At 42.7% G+C, this 12416-nt stretch overlaps 1 protein-coding gene across 2 annotated transcripts in view; it reads left to right on the top strand.

Annotated features, from left to right (window-relative positions):
* The first annotated feature begins 3069 nt into the window (after positions 1–3069).
* The window catches only part of TMEM200A (transmembrane protein 200A), a 77826-nt gene continuing 68479 nt past the window's right edge, over positions 3070–12416 (top strand). Inside the window, exon 1 of one of the 2 annotated variants that reach the window (XM_003827646.6) lies at positions 3070–4133. The gene's annotated coding sequence lies outside the window, so the exon portion shown is untranslated. The remainder of the gene's footprint in view (positions 4134–12416) is intronic. The other variant, XM_003827647.6, reaches the window with a different exon arrangement.

Raw genomic sequence — 12416 nt, forward strand, 5'->3', positions numbered from 1 at the left:
ACAGGTGGGCCACCACTACCATCTTCTCTCATTTCAGTCAAATCTCTATTATCTTCTACAGGTAGATTCTTGCAACAAAAACAGTCAAAATCTTTAAAAAGTAATTTTTGGATTTCTGTAAGCTACTTGATGATTATCCTTCAACAGGCACAAATCTGTTCAGAGGAAAGAACTGGGCTTTGGAAGGGAGAGAGTATGGCTCCTTTCACACTTCTAAATGGTACGCTGCCAGTGCCCCTCAGGCAAAAAGAATCTAATCAGGTTTATTATCTAACAAGGAGGTATCTAATTATCTAATATAGATGATTCTGTATCTAATACAGAATTTAAAAATATTTAAGTAGTTGTATCAGCCTCAACATTATAAAACATCAATCCGAGAGGGGTTAGCACTGTTACTTGCATATTTAATGAACAGAAAAGAAATTAGCAACATCTTTCTGCTGTGAAATCCACTGGACTATTAGTCAATTGCACATAATGAGAAAGAAAACATGAAAAGTATGACAAAGTGCTATTCAAAATCACGGTGAAATAAAAATGACCTTAAAATTTTATTTTTAAATATATTTCCTCTACCTTTTTCTTTATCCTATATTCCTCCCCCTATTTACTTATTTCAAGAATAAAGTCAGAAAGTTCATTTTCTTTATTGACTTTACCCTCTACTTTGAAAAAGCACCCATGGCTGCCAGCAGAAATACTACAGGGGTTTTAAGACTATCAATCTATTTCACATCAAGAACAAAGCCATTGAGATAAAAATCTAGCAAACAATTCTATTTTTTCCCATTGAAGACATTTTTATTTTCTGTTTAAGGATCCCTTCTCAGGTCTAAAAATGCTATGGGCTACATTTAAGGCAAGAGGAAATGAATATAATCCAACACAAATTTTCTAATAGCCCTTCTCTTAGCCCTGTTACATGACCTCTTAAGAATACTCATTCTTTTTCATTTCAACGTATGTTTCCAAAATTAATTCATTAAATATGAATTGCCATCCATCAGACTTTTATAATACTATACCAAGAGTGACAATGTTGATCTTCATATTTTGACCTTTTTTTCAAGTTAATTCTTGATTCCAGAGGAAAAGTCTTTTTTTGATGATGTTAATTGCATTAAAACAAGTTTGATGTGAGTGTATATATGTTCAATCACATATGTATTGAGGATCTATGTGACTTGTAGGAAGAATATTATACACATCATTTCATTCAATTTTCACAACACTTTGAAATAGATACTTTGTTCCTACTTAAGGGATGGGAGAAATGAGGTACAAAGTCCCTCTGTTAGTAGGTGGTGGAGCTTGGATTACAGGACACTTGGATTACTCTCTTTCTACTATGCACTCTTATAAGATGGGCTTGTTCTAGTGGAAATTTACATATCTCATATAGACACACCAAAAAATATTATGTGTGAAGTGCAGTGCTACTTGATGGCGAGAAGTAGAAAATAGTTGACTTCTACCCATTATTTCCAAAGCAGATGTGCTGCTGAATTCAAAATCCATTACTGGCATGGTATATTCACTGTCAGATGGGAAGATATTGGCCATTAGTAAGGATAAATAATTTACCTGAGATTCCCTTGAGCACTCAAGGTCAGAGAAAATTTGTAACTAATGTGTTGAGAGTTGCTCGGACTACTGAATTGCAAATAATCCTCTATTTACAGGCCATTTTACCTGCCTCTTCTGAGACTAATAGTAATTATTTTAAAAAGAAATCTAAATAATTCCCTTTTGGTGATTTTACTTAGTCTATCTTTCTTCTTTTTTGGTAAATCACTAAAATCTGAGTTCATAGTTCATAAATGAGGAAGCATCAATATCTGTGGCCTTAAGAATGTGCTTACTCCTTTTTTCATGGCTCTCATCAGTCTCTTTTTGAGGACGGCTCAGTCACTCAATGCTTAAAATGGCTAGATGACCATTTTAAACGTTTTACCATGGGTCTTAGAGAGGATGTCACCTCAAATGATCTATGGACTATGAGCCTATTCCTATTACTCACTCCTTAGATAGTGAGGGGAACCAGGAGGTGTTTCCTCTCAGGAGCTTTACAGACAATGTGGCTTCAGGGTGTTTCTTTATAAAATGTAGAGGTAACTAGGAAGAGGGCCCAATGGAAGCACACTCCTTTGATATGGTGCTTGACAAACACATTTAAGAAAACCTAAGAGAATTGAGCAGGTGGCTGTGGGCTAGAATACTAGATGCAGGTGGGGTAAAAATAAAACCACAGATGGTTTATAAAGGTGACTCATCCTTCTCCCACCTTAACTCCTTTAGTTTTCTTTTCTTTCTTTTTATAAAACATTTTGATTGTGACATCTCCACTAAAAGTGCCCAATCTCTAAATTCTTCTAGTCAAGGCAAGAAGGTTATACCACAGGAAATCCATTTCTACAGTCTCTTCTCATTGCCATATCTGATTTTAAAGACTTTTTTTCTAATGTGGAAATTTTTGCATGGCTCTCCCCCACCCCCCAAACACAGATTTTATACCCCCCTAGAAGCAAACTTTTCTTGAAAACAAGATAAACAGATCACACGCCGAAATAAACAAATACACTGCACCAGAATATCATACTTGCCTTCTATCACTTAAAACACATCCAGGGGACACAAGCATAGCACACACCTTGTGCATGCGGCTGGCCTGCACAGGGGGTGGTTGGAATATCTGGTAATTAGTTTTACACGAAACTTTACTTACGGAATTGGCCTGCATATATACAGTCATCACCGTCTTTGCCGAATTAGAGACGACATATTTTACTCTGTGAACAGGCCAGTCTCCACTCACTGGATGTTTGGGGTCAAGGAGGAGTAACCTGAACCTCTCGTTGGCTTTGATGTTTGGAGTTGAACATCCGCACTGCTCATCGAAGACCCCCGTGCTTCAGTTCCCTCTGTCTTCCATTCCCCCCGCCCATGGTTCTCGCCCCCCCAAGCCGTTCTCCGGAACCCCTTGCCGGGCCGGCGGGAAGCGTGGACGGAGCGGGCCTTGGCCGCGTCTTTTCCGGCCAGGTTTGGTTTAGCTCGCGCAGCGCCCGCGCAGCCCGCCAGGGGGACCCCGGCCCGCCGGGCGGCATCTGAGGAGAAAGCGTCCGAGGGGCGTGGAGCCAGGGTCCTGCGGTGCCTGCTCCGGGAATACTGCGAGTCGGCTGGAGCTCCCCAGCCGCTCCGGAGAACTGGGGGAGCCAGGTCCCTGGCTCGGTAACCGGTGGTCCCGCGGTAGCTAGAGGCGGGCCCCACGGGTGGGTGTGTCCGTTTCCACACGCCAGCCTTCCAGCCCGGGAAGAGCGCCTGCAAGCGGGTACTTTGTTCCCAAAGATGGGTTTTGTCTGCGGGTGATTTGGGCTGTCGAAGTGCAACTTTGTGGCCGGGACGCGGATCGGCCGGCCTGCGCTCCTGCAGAGCAGATCCTGTCTGCGTCCTCCAGGAGGAGTGGGTGGCAGGACTGGGGTTTCCCACAGGTTTTGGGGCGGCGGCGAGATTGGCACGGTCCGGGGTCGCAGGCGCGCAGCCACGCCCCTGGAAGTCCGCCCCGGCCCCCGCCCCCAACCCGCCTCTTCGGGGCTTTATGGCGTGAGGTTTGGGGCTGGGATCCATCTGGAGCCGAGCAGAAAACTTTTCCCCTCCCGTTCCCGGTCCCTTTTGTCTTTCTTGGCCGCGGTGGCGGCGCCGCCTGAGCGGCGACTCCCTCTCCCTTGCCCGGCTTGCTGCGCCCGGTGCCCTCCGAGGGCAGGCGCGCCTGGACTCTGCGCCCGGATGGCGGCGGCCCTCTGTGAGCACCGGCAGCGGCGCGTCCCCTGCCCCGAGGCCTCCGGTGCCCCCCCGGCGCGGGCATAGGGGCGCCCCCACCCTCCGTCCGCTTGCACCCCTTGCCACCCGCCCCCTCGCCTGACTCATCCGCCCGCGGTGGCCGCCCGAGCCCTGGGATGGGGAGGGAGACCGCGGCTGCCCGCGGCGGCCGAGATTCCCGCTGACGCCCCCGACCCTGCCGCCTTCTTCGTCCGCCTCCAGAGGCGCCCGACGTCCCGACAGCTCCTGGAGTGAGACCAGGACTGAGAACCGGGAGAGGCGACCCGACACCCAGGGCCCGGTGCTCAGGACAGGTGAGGGGAAGGAAAGCGTGCTGCCGGGAGTGGGGAGGTGGGTGGGCGGCCACCGCAGCCGAAACCCGGCACTTCTTCAGCCCCCTGCCCTCCCCTCCCCTCCGCTACAGCCTCCAGAGTTAGGTAAACGCTGTCTCTCCTAAAGTTTGGGGAATAAACCAAGTCCGCCATCAGGTCCAGACTCCCCAGTCCCGGGAGCGCGAGAGAAGCCGTGCGGGGCAGCCTCCAAGAACCCGGAGTACTGGAGCGCCTGGCTGGGTTTCTCCAAGCAACACCCTCCTTTGTCTCGGTTCCTGAGAGTCAGCATTCTCTGTAATGTCCACAGCGTTAATTCATGATTGAGCAAAGTATGGTCAGGGTTTCGTAAAGCAGTATCTGGATGGGGTAGAATCTACACAGGCAAAATGGAGAGGCAAAGCAATTATTTGCAAAATTCAGCAGTACTCTTCTCCCTGTAGTCTTGTCTGTAAGAGAAAGGACTGAGGGCTTCTAAGATTTGCTTCATTAATAATTCTTTTGCTATAAATTGTTCCAGCCAACACTTCACATTGTGTAGGCGCAAGCTCTCTGTGTGTATTTACCGCTGTTTGATTTAGAAAAATGTGTGTGTGTTGTTTGTGTGTTTTTTTAAAATAACAATTCATTGTTCAGTACCAGGCATTGCTAATGTCAGAGAGAAAGGCAGATGCAGCACATACAGGTAATTGACTAATTGGAATCAGCCTTAGTCCGGTCCACCTTAGTCTGGTGTATTTAAAAACTAAATATGTTGGACTAAAGTGTCTCTTGCCTTGTCTCTTCTGAATACCTTCAGAAGTAGTTATGGACAACTGCATAGAAAACATTTCAAGAATCGATGATTATTCTTGTTTATAAGAAAGAATATTGAACTCTCGGTTTTGCAATAAAACCAAGTTTGAGGCACACTTTCTATAGTGCTGTATGCATAAATATTACCAGAGCTTGTGAAAGCTATTTACTTTGTCGTTTCTTGAATTATGGAACACTTATAAAAAGACCTTCAATTTGTTATTTGGCTACTGATACTAGAAAGCATTATCATTTTGTGAAAAGTAGACTAAATTTTGAAACTTTTTAAACCTTACTTTATTTTCCCACTGTTTACCTACACAGAAGTATGTAGTTGTAGTTTCATTCTTTATAAACACCTCAAGTGAAGAATAGAAGTCCTTCTAAACAGAAAATAATGCTTCCATTAAGTGGAAACTATAGTTAAATGCTTTGACAATTTAACAGTATGATTTTTTTACTGTAAAAAACACACACTGAGGTGTTTAGAATGATTTTTTAACCAAGTCCTACTAGATAGCTCATAATTATGAGATAATGTAACTATAATTTGTAACCCTGGTTATAATTAGCTTTGTATCTGGGCTGGGAAAGCCTTCATTAGAGTTGTATGGGAAGTCCCTGTAGGTAAATTCCAGGCAGTTAGCACAGAAAGGCTTCACCTGTTGCCTTTGAGGCAGGTCTAGGTAAATGCTGTAGTGTCTGAAGACACCCGTAATCAGAAGGGATTCTTCAGGAAAGATCGTTGTAAAGAGGGATGGCTGTACTTGTTATTTTAACTTAGTGGAATTTTTAGTGAAGCTTTTGAATACTACAAGAGTTAGATTGCTATATTTGGACTTGTGTAGCTTCAGAATTTTGACAATAGCTCATTGGCCAGAAAAGGATAACTACTGACATATAGAGGGAGCGGATCTGAACTGATTGGTTAAATGCTGTACTTCTCATGATGACTCTTAGCATAAAGGAAAGAAATTCATATTTAGCTTAGGAAGATAGATAAGAACAAAGATAAAAGCAAATGTCAACTTTTACATTTCTTAAGCAAAATTAGTAGAGGATAAAAAATAAGCCCTTGTAGTCATACACATTACTTATCAAATAGAGGGTAGAATTTATAAGAGGAAAAATAACTTGTGCAGCAACAGAAATCCAAACCTGCAATGAGATGGACCTCATTTTATTAAGGAATGTATATCTGATTTACAGTTTTATCAAGCAGATCCACTTGTTCCTGGACTTACGCTATGTTTTGTCTGCTGAGATCTGATATGTGCTCAAACACTCAGAAAACATCAGTGAGTGCTTGTTGTGGTGTCATGCTAGCTACCCTTCCAGGCCTTTTCTATGGGCTTATAGGCTGATGGAGAGGGGACTGATAAATGTACCACAGATCACCTGGCAGCTGAGGTGGTCTGAGAGCAGCAGGGGACCAGTGCAGACTGGGAAGCAGCATAGTGGGTTGCAGAGAGACCTGGATGGGGAGTTGTCATCTTGACTGAGTCACTAATTAGGTGGCTGTGGGTAAGTGGCTAAGTTCCTCCGCCTTTCTGCTCCTTGGTGCCCTTATCTGCAGAATGAGGGCTTTGGACTGACAATCTTTATGGTCTCTCTTTAAAATGCTGCAAGGCAAATTCTGGCAGAATTAAAGAGAGACAGAAGTCAGTGTGTGTGTGTAGGAGGGTGGTTTGTAGGGTTTTGGTTGAAGGAAGCCAGGCTGGAGGGTCTTGCTAGTTGTATTGAATGGGAAATGCAAAGAGAAGTAAAAGATGTCTGGCCTGGGACTTCTGACCTAACATTGATTATGTGAATTGAAAATACATAATAAAATAATAAAAATACCAGCTTTCACTTAGTACTGGGTGGTTTTCCATGAATTTTCACAAATGATGCAATAGATTTTTGTAACAACCCTCGGAAGTAATTAGAGCAGAAAGGTGATGAAGCTGGGACTAATACTGCAAAGCACATCTGCACCAGTATGTGCCACTGCCTTTCTGCAGGATTTGTAGAGATAGGAGAAGCTAAAGCTCACTTTGGAAACCCTGAGTAAACAGGGGAGAGACATAAGGTTAGGGTCAGATTTTAGGTGAGGTTGAATTTCTGCGTAAGAATTTAGGTTACATTCTGGAACACAGAAGTCTCCAATTACGAGCTCAAGACTTCCTGAAATGCCTTGAATTCTGATTATTGATGTTTAATCTGACTGCTCCTGTTCTGTGCCTACTCCTCCCCTAAGGTCCCCCTTTCCCCAGCGGGAATTCTGGGGCTTTGACTATCACAGAGTAATTGATATGATTCTTCCAAGAGCGTTTAGTGATGCTGGAAAAAGGAAATCCATGCATTTCATATAAAGGCGAGGATTCTGGGGCCATTGTATCATTAATTGATAGGATGTGTTCTGCAAGTTGTGCTTTGGAAACTTTGTCACCAGAGGTGAAATTACACAGAAGGCATAGAAATCTAGCAAGGTGTAAGATGAGTGTCTGTACGTTCCTTCCTGTAGAGCCCTAATCACTCTGCTCTGAGCATGAAGTGCACCAAGGGGGGACAAGTCTCTGCTTACCACCCAACTCTGTGTTCACCACCCCACTTTGTGTTCATGTAGAAGGGAGTTACTCAGGATTCATTTGCTTGCATGTGTGAATATTTAACTAGGTAAAGCAAAAAAGGACTTACTGGCTCATTTGACCAGAAAGTCCAAAAGTGGTCCTTGCTTCAATCACGGCTGGAACTCAGAGACTTACACAACTTTGTCGAGGTTCTTTCTCTCTCTCCCCGTTTCTCAGTCCCACTTCTCTCTGGGTCAGCTGTATTCTGAGGCACTCTTTCTGGGTATGGAGAAAGATGACTGTGGGTATTTCTAAACCTGCATTCCTGGGCTTTTCATCTATGAGAAAAAGAGGTCCTTTCTCTTCCAGGTCCCATTTTTATAAAACTCCTTGAAGGGCTCTGATTGGCCCTGCTCAGTGGTAACTGAATTGGTCTCTGTGTCTAGCAGAGAGTGCTACTCTGATTGTATTGGACTAAATCATGTGCCCAACCCTGTGTATATGTGGTTCTGGTGCTGGGATGAGGAGGAGGAGGCTGGTAGGGCACTATGATAGGCAGTTCTGTCAAGATTACATAGAGTTGTGGTTCTCCCAAGAAAATAATGCTGCCAATCAAAAACAATAGTCTATTATTGGGAATAATTCCTTCCTTTTTTGGGACAGCCCTCTGCACAATGATCTGGAGTTTGCACATGGAAGCAACTCAGGTGCCCAAGACAATGCGTATCCCAAAAGTGGGACCTTTCTCCCAAGCAAGGTATAGCCCAGTGATGAAATAATGCCCTCATGTTTAAACTTTATTAAAAGGAGGATTGTTTCCAGAACGGGAAGCCACCATTTATTCATATCTATGTACTTCTAGCAAATATCCCTGTGCCTTATTTCCAGCCCAGAGATTTTGTTTCCAAAAGCCCTGCCCATCTAGTGATGATGAGATTGGAGACCCCCTACTTTGGCCATTGTAGAGCCAGTGAAAGTTTGAACAGGGAGCTGAAGTGATTAACACAGAACTATTGTTTATGCAAATTCACTGGGTTGTTGGAAATGCACAGAGGGGAGTGGCAGGCACAGATTAGGATTTTCATTTAGGAGGCATAAGATGATAGGTTTCTAATTAGAGTAATGGCAGCAAGAATTTGTGAGCAATATTATGAAGTTCTTATGAGGTTATATGTCAGGATGAAGGAGCATCTTTGTTGACAGAAGCATTTGTGGAATGAAATAGACCAGGAGGGAGTAGACTAGGAAGACATCCTGGGCCAGTAGGTGAAATGGCTATGCGTGGTAGATAGGTTAATAGCAAATAGATTGTGTAGACAGGAGGCCTGTGGTCACCATGAGTCCTAGGGGCATGTATAGAACTGACATTTACCAAGGATCTACTTAGTATGGTAGGTTCATGTTGCATACTTTAAAGTTATTATATTAATGCTTTATATAAAGTCAGGGAGGTAAATAACTTACTGAAGGTTATGAGGCCATTAAGCAGTACAGCTGGAATTCAAACCCTGGCAGTCGGACATCAAAGCCTTGCTTTAACCACTATGCAAAACTACCTCTCAACCTCAAAGTCAAATTCACTGTATCAGGCCAAACTGAAGGACCAGCTAAAGGTTGGCCCTTCTGATAGGAAATGAGAGTGCCAGAATTCCAGGTCAAATAGAAGGCACAGAACAGTGGTTATTAGGGTGAAAGTGGATAACATTCATGCTCAGAGCCAACCTGGACAAGAATGTCAAGGTGTAAGACATTCTTGGAAAGGAAAGAATATCACATGCATCCATTCTGGGTTTAGGGTTTGGGGTATAGCAAGGAAAGGGGATGGGAAAATTATCAGGCAGTCGAACAGATGGGCAGATCAATAGAACAACTGGAGTTTGATTGTTGACCTGAGAACAGGAACTCTACCATCTGCCATGGCTTTATATATCCTTCCTGGTGTAAGTTGATAAGAATATGGAATGGGCAGCTCCTCAGAGGGAGACAGGATTTTATTAGTTGTCAGGCACTATCAGGGAAGGAGCTAACGTTTGTAAGGCCATGTGCCTTAGATACGTAAGCTCACTAAATCTTCATTATAAGTTCCAGAAGGGTAAATATTATGCCTCCCCACCATCACCACTTTTCTTGAGCCAGGAAATGGAGGCTCAGAAGGTTAAGTGACTTGCCTGAGCTCCTGGAGCCAGACTGGAAAGTGAAAGAGCTGGCATGGAACCCAGATCTGTTGGAATCCAGACCTTTTCCTGGATCTTCAGGGAGTCATCCTGGTGCTAGCAGGACAAGGTCAATATAAAGTCTGAGAGATGGAAATGGGGAAATCAGGAGGGGCATATGGTTGTGAAGGAAGACAGTAAGCTAACTTTTAGACATCTGAGTGTGAGATAAGAGCAGACCGTCTGAAGAGAATTGTCCAGCAGGATTATATCTGGCTTTGGCAGAAAACTTAATAATCTAGTAGGTTTTTTCCCCTCAGTACAGGATCTCTATCATTATGCAGGGTAGATACGTCAGCAAGTCAGATGTTTGGAAGGCTTAATTTAAGTCACTGATTTCAGTTCAAGAGAAGGGACCTCTGCCAGCTGCCATGGCCTGAATTTACCTTTATACATACAGATACTCTGCCCTGAAATGTGAAAAAATGAGAAGTAGATACATATAGAGAAGGAGAGAGGACACTCACTAGCACATGCTGAATGTAGTAGGTTCATGAAACACTCTAGTTATAAAGGTGTGTACTTGAGGATGCTCTAAATAAAATGAGTTACTAATAGAATGTGAGTGACATCATATCGTTCCCCAACAAATACAAGGCCAAATTTGTATCTGCTTAGGTGTGTGACTGGATGTGTGCGCAATTGACTGTGTATGTATGTACAACAAGAGGAAGGGGAATGAGAAGGTGTATAAAAATAGAAGTATTTATTAGAACCTTGTAGCCTATTCGGAGAGGTAAAACAACCATGTGTAAAACTTTTAGAACAACTCAATAGAATAATATGTAAACAAATGGTTACAATGCTTTGAAATAAAGCTGGTAGAGATATGCAAAGAATATTAGAGGCCTGTGACACAAAAGCAATGGTGAATAGGAGTAGGCTCTTTCTTGTAAATAGTGAGCTAATCACAGAGGTGCTGATAGATTAGCAACTGCTAGGGAGAAAAAAAAGTATTTTCCTTTTGAGAATCAACATCTTTGGGCTTAAATGCAGGATGAATCCAAAGAATCTCAGTACTGTCTCTAAGCTGAGGTTGGCATAGAAGAGACACAAATTTTGTTTCCTTTGGCAAAGTAAGTCAGATCGGCTTAGTGAACATACATGTGCAAATATTTGCAATAAAATGGAGTTAGCATTTCTGAAGAGATGTTGTTATATTTTCTAATCATAAAGGTGATACACACTCCCAATAAAAACCTTGGAAAATACATTAAGAATAAAAAGTCAGGGAGAAAATTTGCCTGTAATCCTATGTCCCAAATGCACTCATAACATTTTGGCATTTTCGTTCTCCTTATTTTTAATGATTTTTTTCCATAATGCTTAATAGTGTATTACAACCTACTCTGTTTGCTTAATCTTATGTCTTAATATTTTCCAACTTCTAGGCAAGCTTTATTAATGTCAGTATAATATTGGATTATGTGGACATATCATAATTTATTAACTATTCCCTTAAAATTGGACTTTTAGGCCATTTCCAAATATTTGATATTATAAATGGCACTTTGATGAATCTTTCTTCAAATTTCAGATTCTGTTTTTTGTGCATAAGGGTTATAAATGCATTTATATTCCATTTTAGATATGTTTATCAGATTACTTCTTTTAAAAAGATTCGTGGAACGATAATTCCTGGGTCAAAGGGTATGAAAATTTCAGGCTCTTGATACTTAATGCCAAACTGATTTTCAAATAACTGAAGTTATGACTGACAGTGCATGGAACTACCCTTCACATGCTCTCACTAGGTGATTGTTTTTATTTTTAAATTTAAAAAAGCCACCATTTTGAAAAAAAGAATAGTTTATGCTAACTGCTGATTTTGTTCCTTTGTTACCCAAATCTCCCTTTTAGAATGTAGACTATGTAAGATATTGTGATTCATTTCACTTTTAAAAATTTACTTATAAGTGTTTCTGAACATGCAGATAGGGGCCCATGATAGAAAAAAGTAGCTTGTGAATGATTTTTTGAAAGCCAGTGTTATACACATCCTGTTTGGGGACTCTTCAGACTCTACTGTGGAACAGCCCGTGAGAGAAGTTGATTGATGTAGGATGAGAGCCCCTTTTTGCAGAGCTAAACCCCTGACAGCCCCGCCTCTGTAGCCTTGGATATTAGGTCCTAGTAGTCATGGAGTGTTCTAACTGCACTTTTCACTGGGGCTGTAACCCAAGTGAGAGCAGGCCTGTAACTATTTTGTCCATGGCTATGTCCCTAGCAGATGACCTTAGACCAAGTTTTGCTGGGAGGTGGGATCTGAAAATGCCTGAGTTTTTTTTTTTTTTTTTTTTTTTCAGACGGAGTCTTGCTCTGTCAGCAGTCAGGCTGGAGTGCAGTGGCATGATCTGAGCTCACTGTAATCTCCGCCTCTCAGGTTCAAGCGATTTTCCTCCCTCAGCCTCCCGAGTAGCTGGGATTACAGGGGCACACCACCATGCCGGGCTAATTTTTTGTTGTTGTTATTTTTAGTAGAGATGGAGTTTCACCATGTTGGCCAGGCTGGTCTTGAACTCCTGACCTCAGGTAATCCACCCACCTCAGCCTCCCAAAGTGCTGGGATTACAAGCGTGAGCAACCTCACCTGGCCATGAAAATGCTTGAGATTTTTCCCCTAGAAAACTTCTATAATGTTAGTCACTGATTGCCCAGAAACAAACTTCCTGAATTTTGAAACTTCTGGTTTTACTCTCTTTTCCAAA

Source organism: Pan paniscus, chromosome 5, assembly GCF_029289425.2.
Source record: "Pan paniscus chromosome 5, NHGRI_mPanPan1-v2.0_pri, whole genome shotgun sequence".
Lineage (NCBI taxonomy): Eukaryota > Metazoa > Chordata > Mammalia > Primates > Hominidae > Pan > Pan paniscus.